Source organism: Mchenga conophoros, linkage group LG9 (genome assembly GCF_057382185.1).
Source record: "Mchenga conophoros isolate Kocher_MC1m ecotype Shallow Benthic linkage group LG9, M_conophoros_male_GT1.1, whole genome shotgun sequence".
NCBI classification, from domain to species: Eukaryota; Metazoa; Chordata; class Actinopteri; order Cichliformes; family Cichlidae; genus Mchenga; species Mchenga conophoros.
This window is the reverse complement of record NC_140534.1, coordinates 8833647-8849791: the sequence shown is the minus strand read 5'-3', so window position 1 is coordinate 8849791 and position 16145 is coordinate 8833647. Positions and strand designations below refer to the sequence as shown.

The window sequence follows — 16145 nt, the reverse complement described above, 5'->3', positions numbered from 1 at the left end:
TCTAAGGAAGAAGCGTGAATAATGAATGGCAGTCTTTGGGTCTAGCCAAGATGAATACAGTCCTCCTAATGTCTGGACCTGTCCAGTTGAGTAATACACAGGACCCGTGTGTGTATGCACAATTGCCAGAGTAACTCTCATTGATCTGAATTCATTTCGAAACTCGGTCCTCCTAATGTCTGGACCTGTCCAGTTGAGTAATACACAGGACCCGTGTGTGTGGGCGCACTTGTAGGTAGAACTCAGTTGTTTATACTTCCTGTTTCAAATCTCAGTCCTCCTAATGCGTGCATCTTACTTGGTCAAGATAACCAAGGACCCACATACCTCAATACTGCCTAATAACTAGCACCTCAGTCTACAACTAAAACAATCTGACACTGAAACTCCAATTTACCTTTGTTGCGTCGTTAGGAGAGGAACTGGCTGCATTCTCATCCACAGCCTGAGATGGCACCATGTTGGATTTCTAAGGAAGAAGCGTGAATAATGAATGGCAGTCTTTGGGTCTAGCCAAGATGAATACAGTCCTCCTAATGTCTGGACCTGTCCAGTTGAGTAATACACAGGACCCGTGTGTGTATGCACAATTGCCAGAGTAACTCTCATTGATCTGAATTCATTTCTAAACTCAGTCCTCCTAATGTCTGGACCTGTCCAGTTGAGTAATACACAGGACCCGTGTGTGTGGGCGCACTTGTAGGTAGAACTCAGTTGTTTATACTTCCTGTTTCAAATCTCAGTCCTCCTAATGCGTGCATCTTACTTGGTCAAGATAACCAAGGACCCACATACCTCAATACTGCCTAATAACTAGCACCTCAGTCTACAACTAAAACAATCTGACACTGAAACTCCAATTTACCTTTGTTGCGTCGTTAGGAGAGGAACTGGCTGCATTCTCATCCACAGCCTGAGATGGCACCATGTTGGATTTCTAAGGAAGAAGCGTGAATAATGAATGGCAGTCTTTGGGTCTAGCCAAGATGAATACAGTCCTCCTAATGTCTGGACCTGTCCAGTTGAGTAATACACAGGACCCGTGTGTGTATGCACAATTGCCAGAGTAACTCTCATTGATCTGAATTCATTTCTAAACTCGGTCCTCCTAATGTCTGGACCTGTCCAGTTGAGTAATACACAGGACCCGTGTGTGTGGGCGCACTTGTAGGTAGAACTCAGTTGTTTATACTTCCTGTTTCAAATCTCAGTCCTCCTAATGCGTGCATCTTACTTGGTCAAGATAACCAAGGACCCACATACCTCAATACTGCCTAATAACTAGCACCTCAGTCTACAACTAAAACAATCTGACACTGAAACTCCAATTTACCTTTGTTGTGTCGTTAGGAGAGGAACTGGCTGCATTCTCATCCACAGCCTGAGATGGCACCATGTTGGATTTCTAAGGAAGAAGCGTGAATAATGAATGGCAGTCTTTGGGTCTAGCCAAGATGAATACAGTCCTCCTAATGTCTGGACCTGTCCAGTTGAGTAATACACAGGACCCGTGTGTGTATGCACAATTGCCAGAGTAACTCTCATTGATCTGAATTCATTTCGAAACTCGGTCCTCCTAATGTCTGGACCTGTCCAGTTGAGTAATACACAGGACCCGTGTGTGTGGGCGCACTTGTAGGTAGAACTCAGTTGTTTATACTTCCTGTTTCAAATCTCAGTCCTCCTAATGCGTGCATCTTACTTGGTCAAGATAACCAAGGACCCACATACCTCAATACTGCCTAATAACTAGCACCTCAGTCTACAACTAAAACAATCTGACACTGAAACTCCAATTTACCTTTGTTGTGTCGTTAGGAGAGGAACTGGCTGCATTCTCATCCACAGCCTGAGATGGCACCATGTTGGATTTCTAAGGAAGAAGCATGAATAATGAATGGCAGTCTTTGGGTCTAGCCAAGATGAATACAATCCTCCTAATGTCTGGACCTGTCCAGTTGAGTAATACACAGGACCCGTGTGTGTGGGCGCACTTGTAGGTAGAACTCAGTTGTTTATACTTCCTGTTTCAAATCTCAGTCCTCCTAATGCGTGCATCTTACTTGGTCAAGATAACCAAGGACCCACATACCTCAATACTGCCTAATAACTAGCACCTCAGTCTACAACTAAAACAATCTGACACTGAAACTCCAATTTACCTTTGTTGCGTCGTTAGGAGAGGAACTGGCTGCAATCTCATCCACAGCCTGAGATGCCACCATGTTGGATTTCTAAGGAAGAAGCATGAATAATGAATGGCAGTCTTTGGGTCTAGCCAAGATGAATACAGTCCTCCTAATGTCTGGACCTGTCCAGTTGAGTATTACACAGGACCCGTGTGTGTATGCATACTTTTCAGTATAGCCTTTATTCATTTAATACTATTTATACTTATACTGTACTATTTACATTATACCTTGCTTCTCCATGGCCAGTTGGAATCACCATAGTTATAGGTGATTTCTTCTCCTGGACCAATATCTTTGATTGCAAACAAACAGAGATGGGGCCTTCCATCCACTCTGGTAACTGTCATTTTACTGTTTGGATTCACATTATCGTCATTTACAAGTCTGCCAAGTGAGCCGTCCTCTCTGGTAGCATCAACACTAAAACAAAAAGTATACAATAACAATTACACTCTGTAAAGAAAGTCATTAAGTATATTAGGTTGTAGAACGTCTGAATAACATTTTAATATTCAATTCAAAATATTATTTGAATATTATAATTTGTAAACCTCATGTATTTTATCCTTTATCAAAGTAGTTACATACCATAACTGTTTTCCATTGAACTTGAAATCAAATATGAAAACCTTGAGTGCATCATGGTAAAGTTTCATTCGGTTTTCTTGTTCCTCTTTAGTTATGATTTGTCCTCTGTACTCAAAAAGAAAATCTCCCTTTTGAAATGACCGACAGCTGAACACACCGCGACCTAAAGACACACATCAAAAACAAATTGGGCAATAAACTATAAACCATTTAATTAAAATCCTTCTTGTTTTTAAATATGTTTTTTATTTGATTATATTGTATTATTTATTTTGGAACATGTAACATGTTCATAATTCCTTGGGGAAAGACAAGGAAAAAATAGAAATATAATAATAATAATAATAATAAAACAAGTATAATTATATTCGTGATTATTAATTTTCTCATGCATGGTATGCTACAAAAAAACTACAAAAAACATAAAAATTTCTATTTTGAGAAGCTGACTGCATTCTTTGGAATCAACTCACCTTTAAATGAATCAATATACCTCACATCAAATCCTGCCTTGTCTTCACCTAAGGAGCAGTAATACCTAGCATCTTGTATGGGATTTATTTTAGCTCTCCGTGGCCTTGTTGCCGCCATCCCCTGCAAAGATCAGGTATTAATGACTTTAGAAATAACACATTATACTACAAAATGTATGTAGACATAGAAATAAACAGATCGAAAAATCTATTTATGTTGGGGAGAGCTCCCCTAAAGGTTCCAAATATCTGTGTTCCTCCTATCTTGTATCACTGTGTGTCAGAGGCTGCATGCCCTACCTGTGGAAGTTCTGTTTCGTATATTTTATTTGGTCTAAGGTTACTGCAAATCTTAATGAGTTAATTTTCATATCCACATTTCCTTAACCTTTTATATTTCTTAAAGTTATAAATTAAAATAATGATTTAGTATGGTTGAACAATAAGCATATTTGTCCTACAGTTTTTGTTTCATTTGTAAAATATTTTCTGAAAACAGATCTCACTAGTTTTAAAACCACAAGTTTTGTGATGCTAAAACCAAAATTAATCAAACCAACAGCAACAGAATGTCAAACTTTTGCTACTAGCATGCTGGCTAGCTAAACTGTCAAAAATTAGATGCTTTGGTGTATCCGAACGTAATATAATAACCTATATTACTTTGCTTTATTGGATGAATATATTTATATAAACATCATGTGTAAGGGAATTTGTATGGTTCTCACCTGATCTTCCACGAAAGCAGTAAGATAAAAGCTGTCTCATTAAATCCTCATGTCGTGCACCTGAACTCTTTAGTGTCCTCTTCTTCTTCTTCTGCTCTTTAAATGTTCATGGTGGTTGGCAACCAGCGTAGATGTACATTAGCGCCCCCATAGTGCTGAGGAGTGGATATCATTGGCCAAGAACAGTGGATTAACACTGGGATTCTTGCAAATAGAATGCTATGATGTAATAGAGTTAAATTGCTCTAGTGGATTCTGACATAACTCACTTGGAATATGTAGACTTAATAATACTGTATAAAATGTAATTTTTCCAAAAGACTGATATTTATGCTTCTAAATTTTTAAAGAATGAAACAAAAGTAGTAAATGGGGATGATGAGTTTTAGTAACAACTTCAAAGTTATTTGGCTAAAAGAGTTTTAAAATTCAAATAATTAACTTGGACCAAAAAGGCATATTATTGCTACAATGAGATTGGTGAATAAAAATAGATTAGACCACAGATATTTAAGTATTGCAGCAATACAATTAATTTTCATGACCTTAAGTGTTTTTGTGATGCTTTCTTTTTCTTTTTAAATAGTAAAAACTCATGACATAATTAGGACAAAGTTTATAATGAAATAGAAAAATCTTTATTATTGTGGCTGGTCTGGGATGCTGCTGCAGGTGAGATGGACTCACCTGCATTGTATCTACAATCTGTTACAGCAACCGTATAATTATTGTAATTGTTGGACAGCGCGAGGGAACGACCGGCTCAGGTGAGCCACAGGCTGGTGCGCTAGCGGGATGGGGGTGCCGCTGGAAGCGTGGGCGGTCCCTGGAACCACCTCGTCACCAGCACCGCTAGATCTACAGGCGAACGCCCAGGTAGTCACTTCCCCGTGGCTGGGCTGGGGCGCTGATGCTCCAGGCCTATTCCCTCGCTTGCTCATGGAGGGGGGGGGAGGTGGCTCCTCGGTCTTAGTCGGGGGAAGAGGGTATGTGGCGGGGCGTGTTCTGCGATGCCGCTGCATGTGAGATGGACCCACCTGCACGGCATCTATAATCACACCACGCTGGCTTAAAACTTGTGCTCTGCTTGTGGTGTTGTTTGTGGTGATGTGTACGGCAGACACAAACATACCTTCCCACCCTCATACACACAACCACAAACACTCGGCCCTCACCCAACGTGGACACAGACATAAATGGACACTGTACACACAATCACACTCCCCAAACATTCTCTACATCCCAGGTCCAGGTATTCTTGCCCCGGAGGGGGAACTCATACCCAGACCCAGATGTTGCCCTCCTCCCTGAGGTGGAAATCAAGCAGACCGTCCCCGGCTCCGCAGTGGCAGGGGGCCGCTGCAACCCAGGCCTCGATCAGATGGCCAATTCCACCTTCAGGCCCCCCCGCCCTGACGGCTGGCAGAGAGTGGGGCTCTGTGAAGACCCCATGCCTCCCTCCGCTCGCTCATATGTAGTGTTGCTGCGTGCTGTTCTAAAGTGCATTTAAAACACGGGAGGAGATGTCATCTGTTCTTTTGATATTCATCAGAACCCTGGCTGCAGCATTTTGGATCAGCTGAAGACTTTTAGTTGCATTATGTGGACTTCCTGATAGTTAAGAGTTATAGTAATGCAGCCTTGAAGTAACAAAGGCATCAACTAGTTTTTCAGCATCACTCCTGGATGGGATGTTTCTAATTTTAGCAATATTACGGAGGTGGAAGGAGGAGACCCTAGAAACCTCTTTCATGTCAGATCTAAATGACATGTCTTTGTCAAAAAATAACACAGAGGTTCTTTGCTTTATTACTGGAGGCTAATTTAATGCCATCCAGATGAAGGGACTGACCAAGTAATTTGTTTTTCTGAGCTTCTGGTCCAAAGACAACTTCTGTCTTGTCGGAATTCAAAAGGAGGAAGTTTGAAGACATCCAGGTTTTTATGTCTTCCAAGCATGCCCGTAATCTTTATAACTGATTAGGTTCATCAGGATTTAGGTGTGCATAGCTATGGAAATTTATCCCATGCTGTCTAATGATTTTACCAATAGGGAACATATATATAGTAAAAAGGATCAGTCCAAGTACAGAACCCTGTGGTGTACGCCACAAGTAACCATAGAGGTTGAAGAGGATTTATCATTTACGTAAACAAACCTTGAGTCTGTTGGACAAGTAAGATTTAAACCAGCCTAGTGCTGTTCCTTTGATCCCTGCAACATTTTCAAACCTTTCTATGAGAATATTGTGATTGAATGTGTCAAAAACAGCACTGAGGTCCAGTAGAACCAGAATGGTCACCAGTCCATTATCTGAGGCCATGAGAATATCATTAGTAACTTTCACCAGAGCTGTTTCAGTGCTATGATGAGCTCTAAAGCCAGATTGAAACTCTTCAAACAGGTCGTTATTGTTTAAGTGCTAACACACCTGATTGGCAACTATTACCTCAAGAATTTTAGATATGAAGGGAAGATTAGATATAGGTCTATAGTTCATTAAGTTGTCTTGATTAAAAGAGGGTTTCTTAAATAGAGGTTTAATTACAGCAACCTTAAAATCCTATGGTACGTATCCATTTTCTAAAAATAAATTCATTATATCCAAAACTGGAGCAACAATTAAAGGAAATACCGCTTTAAATAGTTTGGTTCGGGATTAGGTCTAACATGCAGGTATGTATGTAGACCATGTCTACATACCTAAATGTCATAGTTCAGCTGTGTGCAGGCAGGAACGAGGAAAAGGACCCAAAATGCAGACTCTCGGAAGACTGGAGTGAAACTCAAAAACGGCAGCTTTATTGCTGGTTGGAAAATAAGAGACAATACAAAACTAATCCACGGGGAGACACACAGCACAGGATTAGTGCCGTTTACGACGCGACAGGGAGCACAGAAAATACAGGGCTAAAATACACAGGGCATAACGAGGGGAATGAGAGGCAGGAGGTGAACACTGGTGGGAGACATCAGGGCTAACGAGACCAAGGAAGCAAAACTGAAAACACTGACATGAGACAAAGGCTGTATCCCAATTCAGGGTCTGCAGCCTTAAAGTACGCAGCCTCAACGATCCTCAAAGGCTGCGTACTCAAAGACCGCTAAGGCCGGAAGTAAGAGGCTTGTGAAATGGGACGGTCTAGCCTCCATCGCGCTGCCCAGGTTGCCTAGCAACCATAACACCAATCGCTGGAAACGTTTCATACAGTTTTGTTTGACAGAAATGAAAGAGAACATATTTTGTTTGTGTGTTTGTTTCTACACGAGCTTTGTGTGATTTAATAAGTATCTGAGGCTGAGACCACAGGACTGTAAAACATGATTGTTGGCCTTCATATTTGTACTGCAGTCATTTAAGATTAGCTAGTAAATAACAATTAGCTAATGTTGTTCATGAGACTAAAGTCAGTGTAAATATGATATGGCCAATATTATAGTTATTATATTAATCATCATAAGCCATTACAGCAGTGAGTTTGAACTCTCAAATCAAATCACTTCTACAGCACATGTGAGTGAAATTCATGTGAGTGAACTCTGTGTCAAATATAGTCATGTAAGGTTTGGTTCCAGTTACGACCCGATTGCTTCAGCCCATAAAGTGATTTCTTTAGTCTATACACCAGTTTATTAGTCTCACTTGATTCTGTCTCAAAACCTTCTGGTTGTTGTATATATATTTCTTCATTTATTGGTGCGTGTAGATAGGCGGTTTTTACATCCATCTGGTGAACCAACATATCATCCTGAACCACTTTCTGCATCAAAACTCTCACACTCGATAAATTAGCAGTCGGTGAAAAAGTCTCCTCATAATCAACTCCTTTTGTTTGACTAAAACCTTTAGCCACAAATCGAGCTTTATATCTGTCTGATCCGTCTGAGTTCTTTTTAACGGCATAAACCCATTTACCCCCCACTGCTTTCTTACCCTCTGGTAAAGTGGTTAAAGTAAATGTGTCATTCTCCTTAAGGGATTGAATTTCTTCATTCATCGCTTTTTCCCATTCTTTTGACTCACTTGACACAATAGCTTCACTAAATGATGTGGGTATTTCACACAACAATCTGTAGCAATAATCAACACTAGTTTGCATCTGTTCATTTTCACACTCTTTCACATCCGTGATATAATCACTCAAATAATCAGGTCTCTTTCTGATTCTGGATGGATAACGTGTAGCTCCAGCATCTACTTTATCCTCAGTTTTAACCTCGGACTCAGTTTGACTGCTTTCACTACCATCTGGAATGTCCTCATCCTTCGTCTGTTTGGGTTCACCATCTTTTCTGGATTCATAAACCTCATCTTCATACATCTGATCACTCTGTGTTTGTTGATCCATTGTCGCGGGATTTAGTATTTTTATCAATCTGTGCTTTTCAACCTTCCCGGTTTTTGGGAAATAGATCAAATATGCTGGACTATTTTTGTCATATCCCAAGAAAACACCTTTGTCGCATCTTGGATCCAGCTTTCCCCTATTTTGTTTATAAGCATAGCACAATGATCCGAATTTTTTCATTCTAGAAAGATCAGGTCTTTTTCCAGTTAACATCTTATACGCTGTCTGACCTGTGCGTTTGTTAAAACATCGGTTCCTAATCACTCCCGCGGTTTGTACTGCATATGGCCATAAAGACTTTGGCAATTCGCTCTCAACTAACATGCATCTCGCCATGTCAAAAAGTGTACGCCAGTTCCTCTCTGCTGTTCGGTTTTGATGAGGCGAATATGGCGCCGAAGTTTCCTGCCTAATGCCGTGTCTACTTAATAAATCTCTGAACTGACTGCTTGTAAATTCAGTTCCATTATCAGAACGAATGCACTTGATTTTCCCATATGACGCCACATCTGCAATAAATCTTTCAGTTGCTTGAGTTGTATCACTTTTGTGTTTCAGATTATATACAAATGTTGCACCTGAATAATCATCAACAAACGACAAAACAAACTTAAACCCTTCTTTAGAGTTTGGCGTAATCGGACCAGCCAAATCCGTATGTACCAACTCTAATGCTGCCCTGGCCTTTTCATCCGGTTCTTGGTTCCTAGTTTGAATAAACTTCCCTTGTATACAGGCTTCACATTGCATATTTTTGTTGATTTTACCCTTAATTTCCATTCCATCAACGACATTTTGCAGATTTTGAACATCCTCATAATTACAGTGTCCTAGAATTTCATGCCACGTTTGCATATCAAAACATCCATTACATTTCTCTTCAAACTCTTGCACAGTGTTTATAAAGAACAGTCTCTCGTGTTCATATATAGGGAATTTTGTTCCATCAACATGTTTAAGAAAACTGTCCCCGTGTTTGAAAACCACAGTGGCTCCGTTACTAGTAGCTGCTTTTACTGACAAAATGTCCTGTGGGAACGATGGAATGTAGAGTGCTTGTTTCAATGTTACCTTGTGGCTGCGTCCTTTACTGTCGATCATACTTATCTCAGCATCTCCTCGCCGCTTTGCAGCTCCTCTGCTCCGCCTTCCGTCAGCCAACTCTACACAATGAGCCTCGGGTTGAAATGTGTCATCAAAAGTCTTAAAACTCTCGATCTTCGTGAAGATATGTGACGTCGCTCCCGTATCCACCAATAGCTGGTTATTCAGCATCTCTTGGCCGCCGTCCGGGACCCTCTGGGGTTTGGAGCCCGTCTTGAACGCGTAGTCCTTCTCCACGACCCCTCTCGCTTCATCCCGTCTTAGCTTCCTTCTACAGGTCGCATCTTTGTGTGTACTACTCCGGCAAAAACTGCACCATACTCTAGATCGGCACGTTCTTGCAGTGTGTCCCTTTAGTCGAAAATTTAAAACACACAATCTCATTATTCTTTGATCTTCGGTCATCTGCTCGCCATGAAGTAGAATCCTGGTCTGATTGCACTTTTGTCCTCATTACGTTGTCATTAGTTATAGCCACACGCATTCGCTCGGTTTCTTCATAACTTCTGAGTTTTACTTTAAAATCTGAAAATGTGATTTTTGCTTCACTCTGTGTAACGTGCACAATCAGGGGTTTAAACGTCTCTGGTAGACCTTTCATTATCATTGCGATCAGAAGTCCATCAGTTAGTGACTCACCCGCATTTTTTAACGCTGTGATAATTGCTTCTGCTCGGATAATATAGTCCGTCACACTTTCATTCTTTTCATTTGTGAGAGAAGTGAGTTCGGTGTACAGACTTATGATCCTTGGCTTGCCCACTCCTGCATAATGACCTCTCAAAATTTTTAGGGCCTTCCGTCCGTCATCAACTGCATCTCTCATAACTAACGATAAACTTTTGTCATCCAGAAATTGTATCAACTCTGCATATGCTTCTGCATTTTTGTCATCATCTTCACCATCGGCTTCTTCATCACCCTCAGCCTTTAAGATGACATCTTTCAAACCTTGTAGTCTGAGATGACCAAGGAACTTCGTTTCCCATATCTCATATTTCCTTTCATCTCCATCAAATTGCAAACGGGAATATCGACTGCCCGACTCTGCCGTGCGTCTGCTCATGATGCACAAAAACGCTTACTCACTCAATCGTGCCAAACTTTTAACACCTGCCGGTAACTTGCGCAGCGGAAGCGTGCTGGGCCCATAACCTGTTAGCAGAGCTGCTCTGGGCCACGTCATGGCATAATATTTTTGAGGGAGAATAAAAAGTCAACACACATATCTTATTTCTGATGGAGGACTCTGCCACTACACTTCTCCAGTCCATTCACAGTAGTCGTTGCATGGTGAGACATGGATAGGAAGTGGGCGGAGCCTTTTACCGTCATTTTATTGTGATGCAAAGTACAAACACCTGTGGACACACAATCCAACAGAAACGTTTCCAGCGGTGAGTATCATGGTTGCTAGGCAACCTGAGCAGTGTGACGGAGCCTAGACCGTCCCATTTCACAAGCCTCTCACTTCCGACCTTAGCGGTCTTTGAGTACGCGGCCCTTGTGGACTGCTAAGGCTGCGTATTTTAAGGCTGCAGACCCTGAATTGGGATACAGCCACAGAGACAGAACACCAAACCATGATAACCGAAACATGGGAAAATAATAATCAAAACTGTACACTAAGAAAGCAGAACAACAAAGCATGGAGCAGCAAAAAACCAAAACACAGACAGCAATAAATACAAAACACACAGTGAAGGGAAAGGGTGAACACAAGACCCAGGGAACACAGATAAACGTGAAGGCAAGAGGACCTAAAACAGTGAATAAAAAATAACCACAAACTCAAAATGCTGGGTCGAGAGACCCAGGACCATGACACCTAAATGCATTGAGTTGCCACTATGTGATTGCCCAATTAGTGAGTAGTTAACGAGCAGTTCGAGGTGTACCCAATAAAGGTCACTCTTTTTTACATTTGTTTTAGAATTGCAATATCCTCTTTACACAGGGCCAGGAAAGCATTTCCCCTTGAAAAATAAGATAATAGAAAACAACCTATATTTGTATTCACTCAGGTTCTCTTCATCTAATCTGATAACAGATAAATGAGAGAACAAACCAAAAAATAAATAACTTATCAGTCAAATACTTTTTCATACCACTTTGTAAGTACGTAACTGTATTTACTTAGTATAACTGTGAATAATTACACAAAACCTTAGTGTTTCATATAAAAGCAAAGCTTCATATGTCTTCTTTCCAACAAGGTAAAGCAGGCTTTTATTACAATTAAGTTCAACATACAGTGGTTCATTTGGTGTGGTCATTTTGGAACATTTACCAGTTATCTAACCCACATGTGAATTGGAAGGACTGTGTAAGAATTGGCGGGACAACTACACACAAGCCTCATTATTATTCACACATGTGTGAATATTCATGAGGTCCTGCTATTACACACGCTACCACCAGGGGCACTCTTGGTGATACACAGATTTAACACAAAATCAAGTTTATATGTATTAAACCGACATCTTGATTTTTTTGTTTTTTTAGGGTTAGTGGACCAATAGAAACCACTCTACGTTGTTAGATTTCAGTCAAAATTAGCAGGACACCGCCTCTGTCCTGTTAATTCAAAATGTCCTTCTAGTGTGGTGTGTATTCAGACGAAATGTCCAGCTAATACATGTTTACCAACGCACACACACACACACACACACACACACAAATGCACACACCCTTTTGCGACATGAATAAACAGGATATTGTTCTTTGACCCTTCGGATCAGTGTCATGGTTATAGTCTCTCCTGCATTGTGCAAACACCAGTGTCAGTCATTAGAAAGTCATATTCTGAGTAGCGGTGTACCACCATACCACGTACCACTCTCAAAAGGTATGTTTTTAATTCAAAGTGTTTGTCCATAACTGTACTTAGTTAGCTACAAGCACAATGACACAAGATAAGAAACAAATGATCGCAAGGGTGTAGTCATTTTTAGCATTGTTAGATCAGACGGAATCGGGCATTTTTCATTGTGTCTGCATGAAATTTTTCAACACAAGCAGAGGCGTACAGTCTTGGGATTTTCCAAGCATGCTTACAACAATGAAGTGTTTTGCTTATTGAAACATTCATATGCAATAAACGGCATGTTTCCGTGTTTCAAGCGCATTGAACCGCGAGTCTTTGTGCTCTTAAATTAAATTGTGTTTAGAGATGATTCGAATACCCACACTTGAACAACATATTTGACCCCTGCTTATAGCCATATAAAGAGATGAAATGTTAAACCAGCATATATCCTGTCAGCTGAGGGTTATGGATTTTCGAGTCTTCATTACAGGTTCAAATAAAGGGCCCATTTGCTCCCTCCTTCCCAGCAGGGTGCACGTGTACTTATGTCACCGAGGTGCTCCGTGGGGTAGAGCAGGAGACAAGAAGAAGGGCAGGGATAGCACACTTAAAAAAAGACAGTATCCAAGTCGGCCCTGCTGTGCCACATCACCCCTTTCTCCCGATGCCCTGTTATTTTTACCCTTGACTTCTCATTGTTGTAACAGCGGCGTATCATCTGAGCCGTGCCACAGACCCCTGTGGAGGACTCTCTCCTCGCTCACCTCTGCCTGCCCCTCTCTCATGTGTAATCAGAGATCCTCTCAAATGTCAAGGTGGGACAAATGGGAGTCATTCCCTCCTGTAATGGCCCCAGAAATGGACTGGAGTGCTCCTCTCCCCTCTCTCACTCGGTCTTTCTCTCTGCTATCTTTAAGAAATCACACACCTTTTTCATCCTTTGTATTTTTTTTTTTGGTTGCTCTCTTTTCATACTTAAAAAAAAAATGTTATACTAATTTCCTGCCGGCCTTTTTTGGTTCCTTTGTAAATGATATCACACAGTTTCTAACTGTGTTTTGTCCATGTTAAACCTTTTCAGGAGCCGGTGTATCGCTGACATAGTTCTTCATAATAGCTCCAAGTCAAGCTGACTACATAATAAGGCCGTAACAGATATAGCTACTTTACTTCCAAGAAATGTTTCAAGAAATTACCCCAAAGGCTTGGTCGCTTCATTTGGAAACGCATACATTCAGCGTGCGAACGCTCCGATCTGCACTCAGAAGCATGTATGCTGTATTTGCTGTATGCAAAACAGATTCATTTCCCAAGCATACTAAGTAGGGGGGGGGGGGGGGGGGGGGGGATGTGCTAAATGTGTGTTCCCATTTTGCCATGGGCAGTTTTCTAATTGATTGTAGTTACTCATTCCCACAATATTCATTATAACAAAATGTGTACTATGAAAGGAAATATTGGCAGCACCGCTCACAGCATTATTGCATCCTGATAAAAAATGTAACATTTAAAAAAAAGTTTCATTTTTATTGAGAATATTTGAAAATAGTTGAGTTATATGTGGGAAAAAGCCCAGCTCATTCTTATTTTAATACTTTACTTAAGGGAAAGTCATCAGGGTTTTGTTTTTTTTTTGCATTTCATCCACATTTTTCTTCTCATTGAGTTGTCTTGGAGCAGGACTTAACTTTCAGATGCATTAAAACCAAATCTTGTTGAGTGCATTACTTAAAAAGAACCACCTGTTTTACTTTTGGTTCAATAATACCTTAAAAGGCCTAAACCTCCAAATTAGCAGTATCACACTAGTACAAGGAACTACAAGGTAACTACTGACAGATAGTCAGTAGTTATGACCGTTTGGTCATGCTTCATTGCTCCAGTAAGGGAATAAAGTCCAAGTGTGTCCATGGAGAATTACTGGAAATATGCACAACTCTGTTTTGGCCTTGAAGGCACGTCAGTGGCTCATAGGAGCAGAAAGCGAATCAGCTGAACATACTTCCCCAGGGTTCAAAGTGCAGTGGGCCTCACTTGTGAGGTGAGCACAGGCAATTCAGACAGCCTGCTAACAGTGGGAGCTTTTGTGGTCAGTTTTATTTCCCCCACTTGTTTCTTGTCTCCTCCCATCATCCCTTAAGTTCACATTAGTGTGAGCCTGCTCTGTGCTAAGCGGGGAAGGAGCCCCCCCCCGGGGGCAGAAATCTCCCTCCTGTCAGTCTGGGTGCTCATATTTCTGAATAAGGGATTATTGTGCTTGTTGCAGAAGGGGTGGGGAGGTGGGGGTGTGCAATAATTGAGTCTAAACAGCCAAATTCATTAATTTGATTGTTGGCGATGGCAGATCTCTCGACAGTGTAATTAGGAGAGCTAATGGATGGAAGCATGCTAAATCCATCAATGCTAATGATAATTGCAGTTTAGGAAAGCGAATATGCTTACGAACGTGTGGCCAGGGCCGCTGCAAAATCCGAAACAGCTACAGCGTCTAAAAATACGTCTAACCGTGTGGGGGTGACACCCAGAGAGGCCCATTGATGGTTGCAGCTGGGCCATCTGGGTGGGGAATATCCAACTTTTCATCCATCTTTTTTATCTCCATCCATCTATACAGAAGCATGGTTGGCGAGTTAACCAATCATGCCCTCCGCCCCTCGCAAGTGAGAACCACTTCTGAAGCCGTCGGCCCTGATTGGCTGGTGGTTTATTCCACTGGGTGTGCTGGCATGCTCCAAGAACCTAAACTCGTGCAATAATTTTCTGTGGTTTGAGAAGTTAAGATTAGCTTAAAACAACCCCGTGGTTTTTTATTTTTTTCCTGTTTAAATAATTAGATATCTCCCTCCAATCGAAATCTTGAAGTCAGAAAGTTCATTAAGGTTAATGTTTTGAGCTGCGAACATTAAGACGTAAGCTTCATTTACGGCCTCATTTTTTCTTCCTTACTTCCTTACAAGCTGACACAAGGGTCATTAAAGCTGGACTGGTGCCCAAGGAAAAATGGAACCTGTTATTCTAGGCTTAGGTTAATGAATGTCACATGCAATGGGGATGCAGTGAGGGATGGAAAGTGGAGAACGACAGATCATTTTATTTGAGCGAGGCATGTCCCGCCCCCAGGCTCGGAAAAAGTAACTCAGAGATCAACTGATCTTTGCCCTCCCCCGCCCACTTATTCAAACCTTAACAATGTTTTACCAAAACCCCAAGTGGCAGTTTGTTCGACAAGTCTCATTAATACATTGAGTCCCTGGGCCTGGAATTTTCTGACAGCCTACAACAAGGTCCGTTTTCCTGTTAAGTCTCCCCGGGTCCTGCAGGGCCGTCCCAGGTCTGCTTTTTAGCCAGTTCCACTTATGTTCCCCAGAGCTGTTTTTACATGTTATAGGTGACATGTTTTCATGTCAGCTTGCAGACAGAGAAATGCTTGAGAAAGGAGGTCAGGCATTTGTTCTTTATGCAGTTGAAGCAAGGGGCGATAGCAAAGAAAGAGCTCTTGTTCTGAGGGGGGGTTCCCGCAGCAAGCATGAGCTTATAAATGGTCTGATTAAGAAATCTAACCAATTGTGTGAGCCTTATACAGTCTGTCATAGTGTTATTGCATTGCCTTAGATTGCATTGCTTTTGTAGAACCATATCAAGCAGACATTTATAGAGGGAGGACAGATTATTTCCATGGGAAAGCTTCAGGCAATATAACTGTTATATTGTTAGGCCGGTGGTTTGTCGCCTTCTCTTTAGCTTTGTGAGGAGGGCTAATGTTCTCGTTTGACACTAGCGGATTGCTTTCTCTCTGTGCCTGAAGAAAGAAGGCAGGCTAATATATTTGAGTCGGTGAAGCGAAGGTCGTTGAGAATTACATTGCCCCCCTACCACCACCACCTCCGCACCCACCCACCGC

General features: G+C 41.4%; 1 protein-coding gene and 1 pseudogene across 2 annotated transcripts in view; one reads left to right on the top strand and one right to left on the bottom strand.

Annotated features, from left to right (window-relative positions):
- The window catches only part of nrp1a (neuropilin 1a), an 82772-nt gene that overhangs the window by 21406 nt on the left and 45221 nt on the right, over window positions 1-16145 (top strand). The gene's annotated exons all lie outside the window — the stretch shown is intronic.
- Window positions 1960-4199, bottom strand: LOC146566716 (histone-lysine N-methyltransferase Set8-like; annotated as a pseudogene).